The sequence below is a fragment of the Ovis canadensis genome, chromosome 16 (assembly GCF_042477335.2).
Source record: "Ovis canadensis isolate MfBH-ARS-UI-01 breed Bighorn chromosome 16, ARS-UI_OviCan_v2, whole genome shotgun sequence".
NCBI classification, from domain to species: Eukaryota; Metazoa; Chordata; class Mammalia; order Artiodactyla; family Bovidae; genus Ovis; species Ovis canadensis.
Genome location: NC_091260.1, coordinates 14481016 through 14497549, shown reverse-complemented (window position 1 = coordinate 14497549; position 16534 = coordinate 14481016). Strand labels below are relative to the sequence as shown.

Here is a 16534-nt window from a genome sequence, read left to right as displayed (position 1 = left end):
GGCTTCTCTCACTTTTTTCTTTTTCTTGTCGGTGTTCTGAATTTTCCGTGAGTCTATATCACTTTTATAATCACTAGAATTTTTAAACCGTTATATATTTAAAAAAGCAAATCCACTGTGATAAAGACATGAAGCATTTATGTGAAATTAGAATGTTCTCACACCTCATTCATTCCTAAGAATGGAATGTAAAGACCATTTCCTGTGACTCAAATATGCACACAAAGAGAAAGGATTTGACACTTTCCCACAGTGAAAGAAAAATGCCTGGTGGCTGTGATTGTAAGGGACATGCGCGGAGGGCTGAGACCTAGGATGCATTCCGGGCTGAATAACACCAATGTTAAAATTAAAAATCCAGCAGTTGCAGCTTCCTCAGTGATGATCCCCTCACAGTATCTAACTAGTCGACTTAGGCCAATCTTCTGGGATGAACTTTTGTTTTCTTAGAAATTCTGAAAGCTGAGAAGAATTCAAATTTTGATTTACCTTTGTCTGGTGTTGGGGAGCTTAAAGAAAGGGAAGCAACCGACCCCTCTCCCAAAGGCTACTGCAACAGCTGTGCAGTTACCAGGGGAAGAGTTTACTTGGATGGAGAGAGAAAATACTTCTTTATAAATAATCTGCTTTTACTACTTCTGTTTCTGGGAAACTTGATTCATACAATGCACCTATGAGTGTTTGAGGTCAAGTTCCAACTGTTTTTATTAAATATTTGACTGTTTTATGTGTTTGTAATTGAGTTTGATATCCACGTAATTAAGGAGCCTGGTGTCAGGAGCTTGCCTCTCTGTCTCTCTTCTCTGTCCCACTCTCTATTTTGAAAACATTAAGTGTTTAAATATGGCTCACTCTGCTTTCTCGTGTTCCTTAATCTCAACATTTCAATTTCTTTAGTATTTCTTTCTTTAGAAGCATCAGAAAACATTGCATAGCTCAGTGCTGATCAGTCCTCAGTCCTTTGACATCCTCTCTGCAAAGCTGAGGTGCAGTACAGGGAGTACAGTGGACAAGCAGATCCATGTTTTGTGTCTGAGAGTCATGCACTGTTTTGCTTACTTTCCCTTCATTCCCTTTTGGGAGGGACTCTACCCACTCCAGTGTTCTGGCCTGGAGAATTCCACGGACTGTATGGTGCATGAGGTCACAAAGAGTCGGACACGACTGAGCCACCCTCACTCACTCACAAGCCTGTTTACAAAAGGGTATTTTAGGACCTCAGAGAAACAAGTTAAATTGAAATCAATAAAATATTTGCATCAACTTTTTGTATCAGCAGTTAACTCTCAGAGGGACTGCTCCCTTTTAAAAAGTTTGCTATGTTTCTAGATGAGTCATGACCTCTTTTAACTTCTAATCAGCATGAACACACACACACACACACACACACACACACACACCCGCCCCCGACCCTCCCTCTCCTTAATCCCCATCTATAAACATTCCTGTTACAGTTGGGATGTGGTACTCCTGCTGCTGATGGAGCTGGAAGATCCTTTCAGACAAGGCCTAGTGATACTGTTGCAGGAAGAGGGACCCCTTCCAGGGCCCGAAACTGGGCTCTTGTCTGACACTCGGAAATGAATTGTCCAAGGAGACACATGTGCTGACTAAGCAAGAGATTTTATTGGGAAAGGGCACCCGGGTGAAGAGCAGTAGGGTAAGGAAAACCAGGAGAACTGCTTTGCCGTGTGGCTTGCAACATCAGGTTTTATGGTGATGGGATTAGTTTGTGGGTGGTCTTTGGCCAATCATTCTAATTCAAGAGTCTTTCCTGGTGGCGCACGCATCGCTCAGCCAAGATGGATGCTAGCGAGAGGGATTCTGGGAAGTGGACAGACACGCGGTGTGTCCTTTCGACCTTCCCCAAACTCTTGAGGTTGGTGGTGGCTTATTAGTTCCGTATTCCTCATCAGGATCTCCTGTCATAAAACAGCTCGTGCAGATGGTTACTATGGTGCCTGGCCAGGGCGGGCGGTTTCAGTCAGTGTGCTTCCCCCAGCAACACTTCAATACCTCACATGGCCTAGGTGTAACATCCCCCCCTGCTGTTTGTCACCAAGTATTTTGGTAAATTATACTTTCTCACTTCCTCTGAGTCAGGAGTAATAAGCCATGCCTTCAGATTGAGTAGCTGAGGCTCTGACTTAAAAAAAGGGGAGTGCTTAGAAGTGACAAAGAGCACCTCTGTTTAGAAGGGAGAGTAATTGAAAACTCCCAAGCAGCTCCCTGTACTTCTTCTCAGGTCATTCCTGGAAACAAACTTTCATAGTCAAAATCCCTCCTCACTCATGAGTCTTTTTGCTTCTCACCCTGAAATAGTGCAGGTGTACACTAAAGGACATTTCCAGTTGAGGAAGTTAGGAAAATTCCAAAGCGGAACTTTATTTTACCACAAGTTTTGGCTTCTTTTGAAAATAACGTTACAAATGGTTGTCGGTTTAAAATGCTAGTTGGTGAATGAGTGAAATTGTCCTTTTTATGGTTTGAAGCACTTAGGGTACATTATATTTCACAGTAGAGGAGAGGGAAAACTAAACTATGCAGCTTAGTCATATCCCTGGTAGAGTGTGGCGTATTGTCAATACAGTGTATAAATTAGGAGAAAAAAACCTGGACAGGCAAAGGACTGAAAGATGATGACCAGGGAACCACCCAGCTCCCAGAGTCCCAGGCTGCCACTGTGGCGTGGGTAAGTCCTGCCAGTGGAGAAAGACAAACTTTGGTTCTAATCTCAGCTTTACTTCTTTGTTAGGCAGTGGCCTAAGAGTGGAGTCGTTGGAGCCGCACGCTTTGGGTCTTTATTCTACTTTCTCTGCTTATTCTGTGACCCTGGGCAACCCTCTGGTGTTTCTCATCTCAGAATGGAGATTATAATACCACCTGGTGCATAGTGTTTGATGATTAAGGGGAAATGTGTTATGCAATGTAATTGGAAATGTGCTGGCACATTGTATGTCTTTAGTAAATATTAGCCATTATTACTAAATGTGTCACCTTAGCAAAGGCCAATGACTGGTCCCTCTCTCAGTGTCCCCATATATGAGTGGAAAAGCAAATTATATGGATTAATTTAGAGCATGGGTTTTGTTAATTTAATTTTAACCTTTTTATTTGAAAAATTGCAAACACACACCAAAGTAGAGACTACTGTGATTTCAGTTTCCAGTTGCAAATGTAAGGCGCTTACAAGTTGTACTCTATCCTAACAGCAAATGACAAGTCTAACAAACTGAAAAATTAACAACTCATCCTGGATCTGTAAGAGAAGGGAGGACGCACGACAGACTGTTGCCCTCAAGATTGGAGAGACAGAAGGTGAATACAGAGAGGCATGGCTTCCTGGAGCAGAAACTTTCAGGCAGGTCTGTAACTGCTGAATTGCTGGAGGCTCAGTGGGGACAAGTCTCAGAGCTCAAAACTCCAGGGGTACCCTGGCTTGGGAGAGGGGACAATATTGTGAGATTTATCTCCAGGAACTCAAGCAGGTTCCCATAGTAAATACCAAGGAAAAATCTCCTCATGCTTCCATCAGGGGAGGAGGAAGAAACATATTATGAAATGTGCCAGAGCACTTTTCTTCTTTAACAAGGCCTGTCCTCAGGAGAAACTAATTAACCAGAGCCTCACCTGTTGGGGTATTATCAGAGCCTAACTCACCTGGGGCTGGGAAATACTCAACTGCAGCCTACTATGGCCACTTTGTCCCACCTAAGTGGGGAGGAAAACCTGCAGTCAGCTCTCCAGTCCAGAGACATAGGCTCACTAAAGACTGAGACCTGACCTTAGGTCTGTCGTGCACTTCCCCTCCTCCCACCACCGTGTGCCTGAAGGCCTGTTTACAGTGGTGTCTTACCTGGTGTATCGTGTCTGGTTATCAGGAAAAATCTACAAGGCATACTAAAAGCAAAACGAAACAAAACACAGACCTCAGAATTTGAAGAGACAGAGCAAGCATCAGAACCAGACATGGTAGAGAGGTTGAAATTATCAGACTGAGAATTTAAAACAACTGGTTAATATGCTAAGGGCTTTCATGGGCAAAGTTAGATGGCATGTAAAAACAGATGGGCAATGTAAGCAGAGAGATGGAAATCCAAAGAAAGAACCAAAAAGAAACTTTAGAGAGACTAGTGTAAATACAATGAGCCCTTGAACAACATGAGTCTGTAAGAGTTCACTGACACATGGAATTTTTAATATAAATACATACTATAGTGTTATGTCATCTGAGGTTAGTTGAATCCAAGGATGTGGAACCATGGATACAGAAGGCTGACTGTAAAGTTTTACAGAGATTTTTAACTGCACTGGGGGTCGGTGCATTAAGAACTGACTATTTCAAGGGTAAACTGTAATCCTGGGTGCCCGGCATCAAGTTTTAGTGATGACCATTTTTTTTTTTCCGCCATTTTTGTTTCAACTATTGTCCCATCAGTTTTTTTTTCTGAGACTCTTTGAAATTACAAAAACGATATTATCTTAACCATAAACTCTTCAGCATGTACGTGCAGTAGAGTGTTTGTAAGATGACTGCAGTGATTCTGTGTGCAACTTCTTTGCAACATGCCTTTGTGGCTCCTCCCATTAGGAGGTGGTCTTGTAACATGCTGTGACTGATGAATGTGCAAAAGTGATGATGTGGGATTCTAAACCCATGTCTTGTAATTTCTAGATAAAGGAATTGTTCAGCTAAGTCCAGTCCAAGCTGCTGACCTTACAGAACTGTGAATAAACAGCACTGTTAAGTTTGGGGCAGTGTATTACGCAGCGGTAGCTAACCTAACGCAATGACATGTTTTTAAAGTGCCTAATGTCGGAGAAGACTCTCAGGAGTCCCATGGACTGCAAGGAGATCCAACCAGTCCATCCTAAAGGAGATCAGTCCTGGGTGTTCATTGGAAGGACTGATGCTGAAGCTGAAACTCCAGTACTTTGGAGTCATGCAAAGTTGACTCATTGGAAAAGACCCTGATGCTGGGAGGGATTAGAGGCGGGAGGAGAAGGGGATGAGATGGCTGGATGGTATCACCGACTCGACGGACATGAGTTTGAGTAAACTCCAGGAGTTGGTGATGGACAGGGAGGCCTGGTGTGATGCGATTCATGGGGTTGCAAAGAGTCAGACACGACTGAGCGACTGAACTGAACTGTGAACGCAGGTCTTCATACATAACAAACATGTTGCTTTTACCATCCTGAGCAGGGGACTGAACTTACAGGGCAGGAAACATTTTAAAACTCTGAAGGAGAGTGTCAGCACATTAAGGTCAGGGTGGAAATAGTATTCTAAGATATTCATTCAAACTGTGAGCCTTCTATGGCTGAATTGGCTATTCCAACTTAAGGCTCAAGGAATGTTGATACTTGAACAAGCTATATTGGGCCATGGTCTCTTTTGAGTAACTGATAGAACATTTTCATAGGAAAAAAAACGCATGGGTATACAGCCCTCTTGTTACACACACGCACACACGCACACACAAATAAGAGCTTGTTTACATCCTAGGGCTCATGAATCAGTTAATGTGTGGATGCATGTGTTAGTTGCTCAGTCGTGTCTGACACCAGGCTTCTCTATCCATGAAATTCTCCAGGCGAGAATACCGGAGTGGGTAGCCATCCCCTCCCTTCTCCAGGGGATAATGTGTAGATACAGTTAAAGAACTCTGACCTTGAGTGAGCAGACCCCTTACTTCAATCCCAGGGCTGATAATCAGCTCTAAATGCCGAAGAGTCTGTGTATGACAATTTGCCAAGTATCATTTCAATTTCTGTTCTGTTGCAGCTACTGATGAATGAGGAGGAATTGTTGGTATGCGTTTCTGGCTTGATTTCAGGTTTAGAGTATGAAAGCTTCTTAACCAGTGCTTAGTTTAACCAGATTTGTTTCAACGCCTTTCAAAGCTTTAAGCACATTCTTCCCACTCCCAGTCCTGATCTTCCTTTTGCCTGAGTTCTGTGCAATGGAATGTTCCAGAACTTGCCAGCTCCTCAGCAGACCCTCAGCAGCTGCACCTTAGCTTGCTACTGGCACTGTCCAATGTGCTGGATGCTTCTACAGGGCTTGGCAGTGCTTTTCTTAAAGATTGTAGTTGATAATTTATCAGGCTTGTGCAGACTATAAATATTTGCCTTGGTTCTTATTTTACCACCACCTGATTATTGTCTTTGCTATTTATCACACACGAGTTTGCTCATTATCTTATCATAGAAATGGCCAGTCCTTTGGCCATTGAGTCTTTCCCTTACTGATACTCTATAAGGCCCAGCCTTCTCCAGGAATAGGCAAAGATGGAAGAAAGCAAGGAGATGCTGAATGATAGAGAGTCAACCCCAAACTGAGGAGAACTTGTCAAACTGATATTAAAATAATTTTATTGATTATAAGAGATAAATAAAAGTTTATTATTAATAAAAAGAAAGTAGTACCCACTCTATATCACTCATCACCCTCTTTTTTCCTTACTTTGTAATAGCACTTACCACCTTGCCTAATGATACATATTTGTTTATTATTTGCCTGCCTCTGTTTTAATGTAAACTCCATTAGAACATGTAATTTGCTATATCACTAGGCCAGTGGCTGGTACATGGTAGGTGCTCAGTAGCTATTTTAATTATTTCTTAATGAATAGCTGAGCAATTGAATGGAGTAATCTTAATAAACTGACATCTTCTGAAGTTTTTCAAACATTGATATTTTAAAGAATCCCCTCAGAAGAGCTTTTAAAAGAGTCAACTATTCAGTCCATATCTTTAGAGACTCTTATCATTAGCATGGAAATTGAACTCCAGAATCAAGTATTTAAGCTTTCCAAGTGATGCCAAGAAAAGGGTTTTGGAAAAAGCTGCCTTGTATGACCTATATTCCCTCTAAAGATGTACAGCAGGAACACTTAGTAAAACAGTGGAGTTCCATCCTTTGTCCCTGACAATTTGGGACAAATCAAAATATAATCAAAATTTTAAAAATAATAAAATAGGTAATTCAATAACTCATTCTCATTTCAAATAATTTCTTCCTGGTTTTTTTCTCATCTTTTCACTGTGTCCCTTCTTATAGGTTCTTCTGAGATATACATCTCAGAAAAGCTGAAAATTTCTCTTGACCAGATATTTCTTCCAAATTGAGAAAAATCTGGTAGCAGGCATTGAGAATGTAAGAAGAAATGTTTGGAGAATCGGCAGACTCATTTTTGCCACTTGAGTCCTCAATTTCAAGAGCATATAGGGCAATCAATACCTACAAAAAAATCAGTTAAGCCTTGAAGGATGTAATCAAGTAATTCGTTAAACAAACAAAAGGAACATAAATGGTTAAAAATATTTTTAAGTTTTAAACTTTTTTTTAACTGAACAAAGAAATGCAAATTTAAGGAGTAATAAGATTTTTCCCTGACCAGTTTGGCAAAAGCTAACATCCAGTGTTAGAGATGGTGTGGAGAAACGGGCACTTTTGTACACAGAAATAAGCACTTCTGCTGGGCCAGGAGCAAGGTTTCTCAAGAGAATCTTGGAAATAAGCATAAACAGTTTTAGTTTGGACAGCATCAGGCCCAACAATTCTATTTGATGGAATGCATCCTTAGAAAATCACTGGACATGTGTCCAAAGATGTGCTTCAAGGATATTAACGGATGGGCCATTTATAAAATAAAATATTTTAAAACAACTTGTTCACCAATTCAGAATGATGAAATTAGTTGACACATTTCTGTGCATTCAAAATAACTGACATTTACTGAGCACTTACTATTACATATTATATGTAATATAATTATAACATATAAAATATGCAATTATTATACTTACAATTACTATTACTCTACTATTACTATTATATTACATATAATATAATTATTATACTTACTATTACTATTACAATTACTATTATACTATTACATAGTAAGTACATTATACATAGCACTTACTATGTAATATTACATATTACATAGCCTGATGCTATGCTAAGTTTATTATAGGGGTTAACTCTTAATTTTCACAATGATCCTCTGTGTAGATAGTACTATTTTGTCTCATTTTAAAGTCGAGGAAAGTGAGACACAAAAGGGTTGAATTAGTTGCATGAGGCTGTGCAGCTGGTAAATAGTAGAGTTGGGAATGACACCCAGGCATTCTGCCCTGAGTCTGTACTCTTAACCCCTATGTGTGGAATGTAACTCAACAACTATGTGGAAAGGGGACAAGATATATTCAGTAGAGAAAAATAGATTTCAGAAGAAGCTGGCTTAGTTACAGAAAGAACAGAGTGAGGAAAGAAGAATATGTGTAGAATGCTTAGAAAAAACATTTGAAGGGGTGAATACTAAATTTATTATATCAGGGTTACTTTCAGGTGACTTTCATTTTCTCCTTTACAATTCCTTACAATCTAAGATTCTTGTTCAATAAGCTTATATTTCTTTCACAGTCAGAAAAGAGATTTTTTAAAAATTGGCCAACTTTAACCGTAATTAGTTTTTATACATGTTGAGGCATTCCTGTTTGACTCAAATGGTGTTGGTTTTCTACAAGCCAGTTCCTTCCTAAATTTCATTTATCCAATAGTTTAATATTTGTTTCATATCTATATTTTAGTGGAACCATTGATATAACTATCCTGAGAGCTATCATTAAGGAGATGCATAGGGAAATTAAGTTGTTAAATTGTAATAGACATGGGCACTTGGCTGGCCCAAGAGTCATTGAAGAGGTCTCCACCCTGCAGGCTGGAGATGCTGGATTCTCACTTGGCAGTCACTGTTGTACCTAGAGTTGGCCATGTGATCCATGAGGCCAAAGGTACTGGATGCAACATGAAATTCTGTCAAATTCTTTAATTTCCTGGTAGAAAGATCCAATCTAACTGGCGATGCTCTCTTCTCACTTAAGCTGTTCAGCCATTTGTGAGGATATGAGTTTTGCAGTTGTAGCAGCTGTTTTGCAAAGTTGAGGATACAAGTGAGGAAAAGATCAAGGAGAGTTTGACCCTGATAGGTGGTGCTGCTGAACCAAATTCAGCTGAAGCCTACCTCCACACTTCTTGTTTTGCTGGAAAGAGAATACCTTATTTGTTCAAGCCACTGTTGACTCTTGTTCTAGTTGCACCAAGTGTATTTCCAGAGGACACAGTGCTCAAAATGCTCAGGTATTCTTTCTTGCATTTAAATATGTTTTCTATCTTGCCTTGCATAGAAGTATTTGTGAGTCATTTTCGTGGAATCCTAAAAGACACAAATTAGAACTAAAATTAGAATTTATTTAGAATTAGAGTTCATCTGGTTAAATTTTTTTCTTTTTAACATACAAAAAGTTAATATTTATGGGAGGTAAATGATTAGCACAAGGTTATGTATGTGTGTGTGCTCAGTTATGTCCGACTCTTTGAGACCCCATGGGCTGTCCATGGGATTCTCCAGGCAAGAACACTGGAGTGGGTTGCCATTTCCTCCTCCGGGGGATCTTCCTGACCCAGGGAGCAAACCTGAGTCTCCTGTGTCTCCTGCATTAGCACGTTAGCAGGTGGATTCTTTTCTACTGAGCCACGTGGGAAGCCCCTTAAGGTTATGTGGCTAGTGGTTAACTTTTTAGATCATTTTTAGAAATTTGCATGGTAGCACTTTCAGTTGGCTATTTCTGTTGCCTATATGTCATAAGTCATAAGGAATATTAAGTCCAAGATGATAGACTGTTGACACCCTACAGCATCTCAGTAGATGCACTGCCTGACAAGGACTATGTCTGCTTTTAACCCCGAGAATGGGAACTGCTGGTCGATGAATCTGCAGAAGAAGCGAGTGGAAGGATGCTGGTCTGGGTGTGTTAGTAGCTGTCCTTCAGCATAGGCACTTGAAGAGCCACTTGGATGATTTTGGTCACTGATACAGGCGAGATGTGCAAGCCTGTGGCAGCCAGCACAGAGTGAACTCATTGTTTTTGTCTGAAAGGCCAGCATAGCCTCTGCGGGAACATCTTTTTGGGATTTCTGTATCACACAGCTAATGGGTCTGGACTTGCCACTTATATTTCCAAAGTGGATTCCAGTGGTATAATATCACTTTACAATGAGGCTTAAAAAGGAAGAAGATGGACATCAATGTCATAATATAGAACCCTATCCATAAGATGTTTATTCTAATAACTGCATTTGAATGTGTACCAAGGATATCTTTTTCTCCTGGCCAAGTCATAAAATGACCCTAAAAACTGAAGACAGAGCCATATCCTAAACACTTGTGAACCAGCTCTCAGCTCAAAAGTTACCCCAAGGAAACATTCCCTGATCCCTCAACTGAGGCAGACTCACAGCCTCCCTAAGGTATCTCACTCCATTTTAACTTCTTTCAGGCACTTATCAACATCTGATCATTATTTTATTAACTTTTCTCCTTGTTCCATCTCTCTCTCTCCCTTTTCTATCTAGGATGTTGGATTAGAGGCAGCAGGACCCACTCTGTCTTACTCACTGTGGCATACTCAGCCAAGATGCCAGGTCCTAGAGTAGGAGTTCAATAAATATTGTTGAATGAATGATGCTCTGATTATCAATACTTTAGCTACTTAGTCAATTCAATAAATTGTCTTTTAAGGATGAGATGGTAGATAGATTCTTTCTTTTCAATGTGGTGATGGTGTTGATTTATGTGTTAGCCAAGCATGTGTGCACCTCAGCCCCAAGAGTTACAATGTAAATACGTGGAAACAGTATTGGAGCAGTTAGAACTAGCACATGCATCAGTCACAGTAAAATGCGTGTGTGTGTGTGTGTGTGTGTGTGTGTGTGCACATATAGGTCAGGCTTGTATAACTTGGCTTTGCCTAAGTAGCCAATGATCTGGGTTAGCGAGGGAAAGCTAAATGTTTTCTACATTGCGCCAGGATTATACAGATGTTGTCACATTTCATGACCTAGCCTGCTGTTTTCACAGCCTTCGGTTGATCCTGTGCTCTCGGCATATGTACACGTTGTTCTAAGGCCCCAGTATGAAAAGCACTGAAACCACGCCAGCACTACCCTTGCTCAGGAGACCTGCAGGGAGCTTGACTGAAAGGAAACCTAGGCATCTGCAAGCACTACATAACAAGAACAAGAACTGGAAACTGTGTCCAGGAGAGAAGAGCCTGTGGAGAGCCCCGGAGCACCCCACCCACCCTCGGGAGGGAAAGCGTGTGGGATGTGGTGTAGCAGGGGCATTATTCGCCTTCTAAGAGCAGCTGAGCTGCCAGCAAACTGAATTTTCAGAGTAAGATAAATGTTAATTACAGATGTCAAGATTAGAGTTTGCTTTTTCTGCAAATTCCATGGGGTCTCTAAGCAACTTGATCTTTGAATTCCCAAGGTACTAAAAATCTGCACAGAAGAGACTATTATCTTAATATTGCAAGAATCCTCACCTTGAGGGCTGCCAAGTAAAAATCTAGCTTAATGACATAGACTACAGGGAATATTCCTGGGTATTTTTTAGAGGGCTGACATTTAAAACACAATTTAAGCAGATAATTGTAACTATAAACTCTTCCAAAATTCTAAAAGTATATAAGGTGCCATGCCTGAACTTAGAGAAACAACTGTGTGATCACTAAAATTGGATTTTGATTTTAGAAAGCTTTCCCACATGCTCTGTTTAAAAGGTATTTGTCACTTTAAAAGTGTCATTTTAACAGCAAAGCACTTCCCAGACATTTTGCTGACAAAGGTTTGTATAGTCAAAGCTATGGTTTTTCCAGTAGTCATGTACAGATATGAGAGTTGGACCATAAATAATGCTGAGTACTGAAGAATACATGCTTTAGAACTGTGGTGCTGGAGAAGAACTCTGAGAGTCCCTGGACTGCAAGGAGATCAAACCAGTCAATCCTAAAGGAAATCAACCCTGACTGATTCATTGGAAGGACTGATCCTGAAGCTGAAGCTCCAGTACTTTGACTACTTGATGCCAACCCAATTAGCTGGCTTACTGGAAGAGACCCTGATGCTGGGAAAGTTTGAGGGCAGGAGGAGAAGGGGGTGACAGAGGATGAGATGGTTGGATGGCATCACCGACTCAATGGACATGAGTTTGAGCAAACTCTGGGAGATAGTGAAGAACAGAGAAGCCTGACATGCTGCAGTCCATGGGGTCACAAAGAGTTGGACATGACTTAACAGCTGAACAACAATGACTTCCCAGATAAGGAATTTGGCGGCTGGAAGGCAAAAAGCTGAGTCCTCATATTTGATATTCATAAACGTGAAGTCACCTTCTCCTCCCTTTTTGCCCCAGTCAATTAATACTGATGGCAAAGGATTCTTGGGAACAGGATCCAGATTAAATTACAACTGTCCAAGGTTTGAAATATTATGAATATCCAGGCAAGATCTGTTTGTTATGTTGCTGTTCTGGTATATAGAATCTCAGGCCACAGAAACACAGGTGTAAAAGAAATGTAACACTTAAAAAAAAAAAAACAACACTGATAACTCATCTCAATGTTACATCCCTATTCTATTTCTGTTGAGCAACATAAAATACAAAATTAGTCATTTGTGGGTAAACTCAGCTTTTCCGAGTTTAAAATCAGTAAGTTGAGTTTCTTTCTCCATCCTTCTTCCTGGAGTAGCAGACCACATCGTGGCATCAGGGAGATGAGCCCACTGCTGGCTGTTTACAAATCCCCCTGAAGTACTGGCAATGATGCGGACATAGCTGCTTTGCTCTGCCATGGGTAACGTGATTAGCTTTGTCATATCCTCTTGGCCCTCAACACTCCACACAGCCCTCTTTACCTTATTCCTCCAGGCAAGGCTACTGCCTCCCGTAATCCAGGTGGAAAGAGGGGTACAGGTCCCCTGTGTTACCACATCTGAGTATTATATCTTTTGGCCTTTTGCAACAAACACCCCTTTGGTAAAAACCTTTGATCAGCACCTCACTATTTTGCTCTCCTTTCTGATTCTGTCTCTCTTCTCCTGTGTTAGAAAAGTGTGTTAATTTTGAAAACCTCAACCTTCAGGAAAGTTGTTAAGATTAATGTAATGAATATCTGTCCACGTTTTTATCTAGACACATCAACGGTTACCATTCTGTCTCACGTTATCTGTCTACACTCACACTCACACACACACATACTTTATCTCTCTGTCTACACACACACACACGTACCCCCCTACCTGAATCAGTGAAGAGTTAGTTGCCTACATCATGCCATTTAACCCTGAAATACCATGTATCAAGAACAAGGCGTTCAATCTTATCACATTTGGAAATTTAATATTGTCACATACTTTTACTAGTATTTCTATTTTCTGTGTCCCAAAATTTCCAGTCATCCCCTCAATGTCCTTTACAAATGTTTTTCCCTCGCTAATCCAGGGTCCAATTCAGGATCACTAACTGCATTTAGTCATCAAGGATCTTTACTCGCCTTTGATTGAGATTATCAGCTCAGAGAATTGTTACCTTGTTCAAGTACATGGAGAGAGAGGAGGTGAAAATAGGGAGAGAAAAACTCACTTTGCTCTTTAGCTTAGCCCTTGGTTTTTAAAGTTAAAAAGCCAAGAGATCAATTCTTTTGTCACTCTTTTCATTTTTGCTTGTAGATACCTATCCTGCGTGCAATGAGTGCCAGCAAAGGAAGGCTGAAGAAAGGATAAACCATACTTGTTAATATTACACTTCACATTATTATCTTGCTTTAGTATTATTACAAACGTGCGAGTTTTTGTCTTCCATTAAAGTGTATTTTCTCCTTGAGAATTTTTGGTCATTCCTCCAGTGTCATCTTGTTCTTCCTTATGGAACTCAGTCTTAGAGATGATGTTCTTCCCTTTTGTCTCTCTCTCTCTCTCTCTTGCTCTCCTGATTCCTTTTTCAGTTCAGTGTTGCTCAGTCATGTCTGACTCTTTGCGACCCCATGGACTGCAGCACACCAGGCCTCCCTGTCCATCACCAACTCCCAGAGTTTACTCATGTCAATGTTTACTCATTGAGTTGATGATTCCATCCACTCATCTCAGCCTCTGTCATCCCCTTCTCCCACCATCAGTCTTTTCCAGCATCAGGGTCTTTTCCAGTGAGTCAACTCTTCACATGAGGTGGCCAAAGTATTGGAGTTTCAGCTTCAGCATCAGTCCTTCCAATGAACACCCAAAACTGATATCCTTTAGGATGGACTGGTTGGATCTCCTTACAGCCCAAGGGACTCTCAAGACTCTTCTCCAACACCACAGTTCAAAAGCATCAATTCTTAAGTGCTCAGCTTTCTTTATAGTCCAACTCTCACATCCATACATGACTAGTGGAAAAACCATAGCCTTAACTAGATGGACCTTTGTTGGCAAAATAATGTCTCTGCTTTTTAATATGCTGTCTAGGTTGGTCGTAACTTTTCTTCCAAGGAGCAATCGTCTTTTAATTTCATGGCAGAAGTCACCATCTGCAGTGATTTTGGAGCCCCCTAAAATAAAGACTGTCACTGTTTCCGCTGTTTCCCCATCTATTTGCCGTGAAGTGATGGGACCGGATGCCATGAATTAGTTTTCTGAACATTGAGTTTTAAGCCAACATTTTCACTCTCCTGTTTCAGTTTCTGCCTAAGGCTGATGTCACCCGCATATCTCAGGTTATTGATATTTCTCCGGGCAGTCTTGACTCCAGCTTGTTCTTCATCCAGCCCAGCATTTCACATGATGTACTCTGCATATAAGTTAAATAGGCAGAGTGACCACATATAGCCTTGATGTACTCCTCTCCCAATCTGGAACCAGTCTGTTGTTCAGTGTACAGTTCTAACCATTGCTTCCTGACCTGCATACAGATTTCTCAGGGGGCAGGTCAGGTGGTCTGTTATTCCCATGTCTTTAAGAATTTTCCACAGTTTGTTGTGATCCACACAGTCAAAGGCTTTGGCATAGTCAATAAAGTAGAAGTAGATGTTTTTCTGGAACTCTGTTCCTTATTTGATGATCCAACGGATGTTGGCAATTTGATCTCTGGTTCATCTGCCTTTTCTAAATCCAGCTTGAACATCTGAAAGTTCACGGTTCACGTACTGTTGAAGCCTGCCTTGGAGAATTTTGAGCATTGCTTTTTACTGTTGTGTTATTGCAATTGATGCCACAGAGAAAATATGTTTAGTTGGTGTCTTGAAGGTACATTTTGGACACTGACTAACTTTAGAAGGACAGTTGGTGGATCAGGTATGAAGTCACTGATGGAGATGAAACTCTGAAGGATGCTGTACCAAAGGAAATTGCTAGCTAAAAGTGTCAGGAGCAACCTCAGTTTAGTGTAGCAAGTTAGGACAGCCTTTTCATTCTGATAGTCTGAGGCTGTCTTTTGGAGGATGAGCTCAGTTTATTCATTAGAGCTGATAACTTGTGAACTTTAAATCAGTTGCAGATTTTGAATATGACAACCTTGCTTCTTTTGAGAGGCTGACATCATAAAGCCAAGAATTTTATGACAGTGAACTCAGGGCCTTTTGTGCTGTTCTAGGCAGTATTTTACTTGACATTAGAGAGATGTTGTGTAAATACTTCAGTGATAGAAATGCAGAAGAGTAATTATTCTTGTTCCAAATAATAGCATAAACAATTGAGCTCAGATTCTGGGATTTACTCAACTAACCCTCAAAACATGCTTTGCTGTTGTTGGGGAGTGTGTGGAAGTTGCTCAATCATGTCCAACTCTTTGCAACCCCATAGACTATAGCCTGCCAGGCTCCTTTGTCCATGGAATTCTCCAGGCAGTAATACTGGAGTGAGTAGCTGTTCCCTTCTCCAGGGGATCTTCCCAACCCAGGGATTGAACCCAGGTCTCCCGCATTGCAGGTGAATTCTTCTCCAGCTAAACTACCTGGGAAGCTGGGATATATAGAAAAAAGAAAAACATCTTATATTTTTTGAAAGACAAGTCACAGACTGGGAAAAAAATTATTTACTATGCATCTATATGATAAAGAAGTTGTATCAGAATGTATAAAGAACTCTAACAGTTCAATAATAAGAAGGCAATAAAGAAGTTATATCAGAATATATAAAGAACTCTAACAGTTCAATAATAATAAGGCAAACAATCCAATTAAAAATGAGTAAAAGATGCAAGCAGACACTTTGGTTAATGCAGACAAAAGGTACTCAATAACACCAGTCACTAGTGAAATATAATGAGATACTACTTCAGAACCACTAGAATGAATAAAGTTTAAAAGACTGCTAACACCAAGTATGAGCAACCCAAATGTCTATCAACATGCGAATATATTTGTATGTCTGTATAATGGGATACTACTCAGAAAAAAACAGAAAGTAATGAAGCAACAACATAGATGAATCTCAAAATAACTATACTGAGTGAAAAAGCCAGGCAAAGAAGAATGTATGTATTGTATAATTCCTTTCATATAAAATTTTAGAAATTGCAAAGACAGAAAGCCATAATAGTAGGTGCCTGCCTGAAGATGGGACTGTATTGCAGGAGAGTGACATGAAGGAACTTTGAGAGATGATGTATTTGTTCAGTATCTTGATTGTGGTGATGGTTTCACAGGT

The 16534-nt window shown here is 40.4% G+C and overlaps 1 long non-coding RNA gene across 2 annotated transcripts in view; it reads left to right on the top strand.

The window, feature by feature from the left end:
• The window catches only part of LOC138421671 (uncharacterized), a 75615-nt gene that overhangs the window by 13947 nt on the left and 45134 nt on the right, over nucleotides 1-16534 (top strand). The window contains exon 3 of one of the 2 annotated variants that reach the window (XR_011249582.1): nucleotides 3213-3365. The exons of the other annotated variant lie outside the window; for it this stretch is intronic. This is a non-coding gene — a long non-coding RNA (uncharacterized lncRNA). The remainder of the gene's footprint in view (nucleotides 1-3212; nucleotides 3366-16534) is intronic. 2 annotated transcript variants of the gene reach the window in all.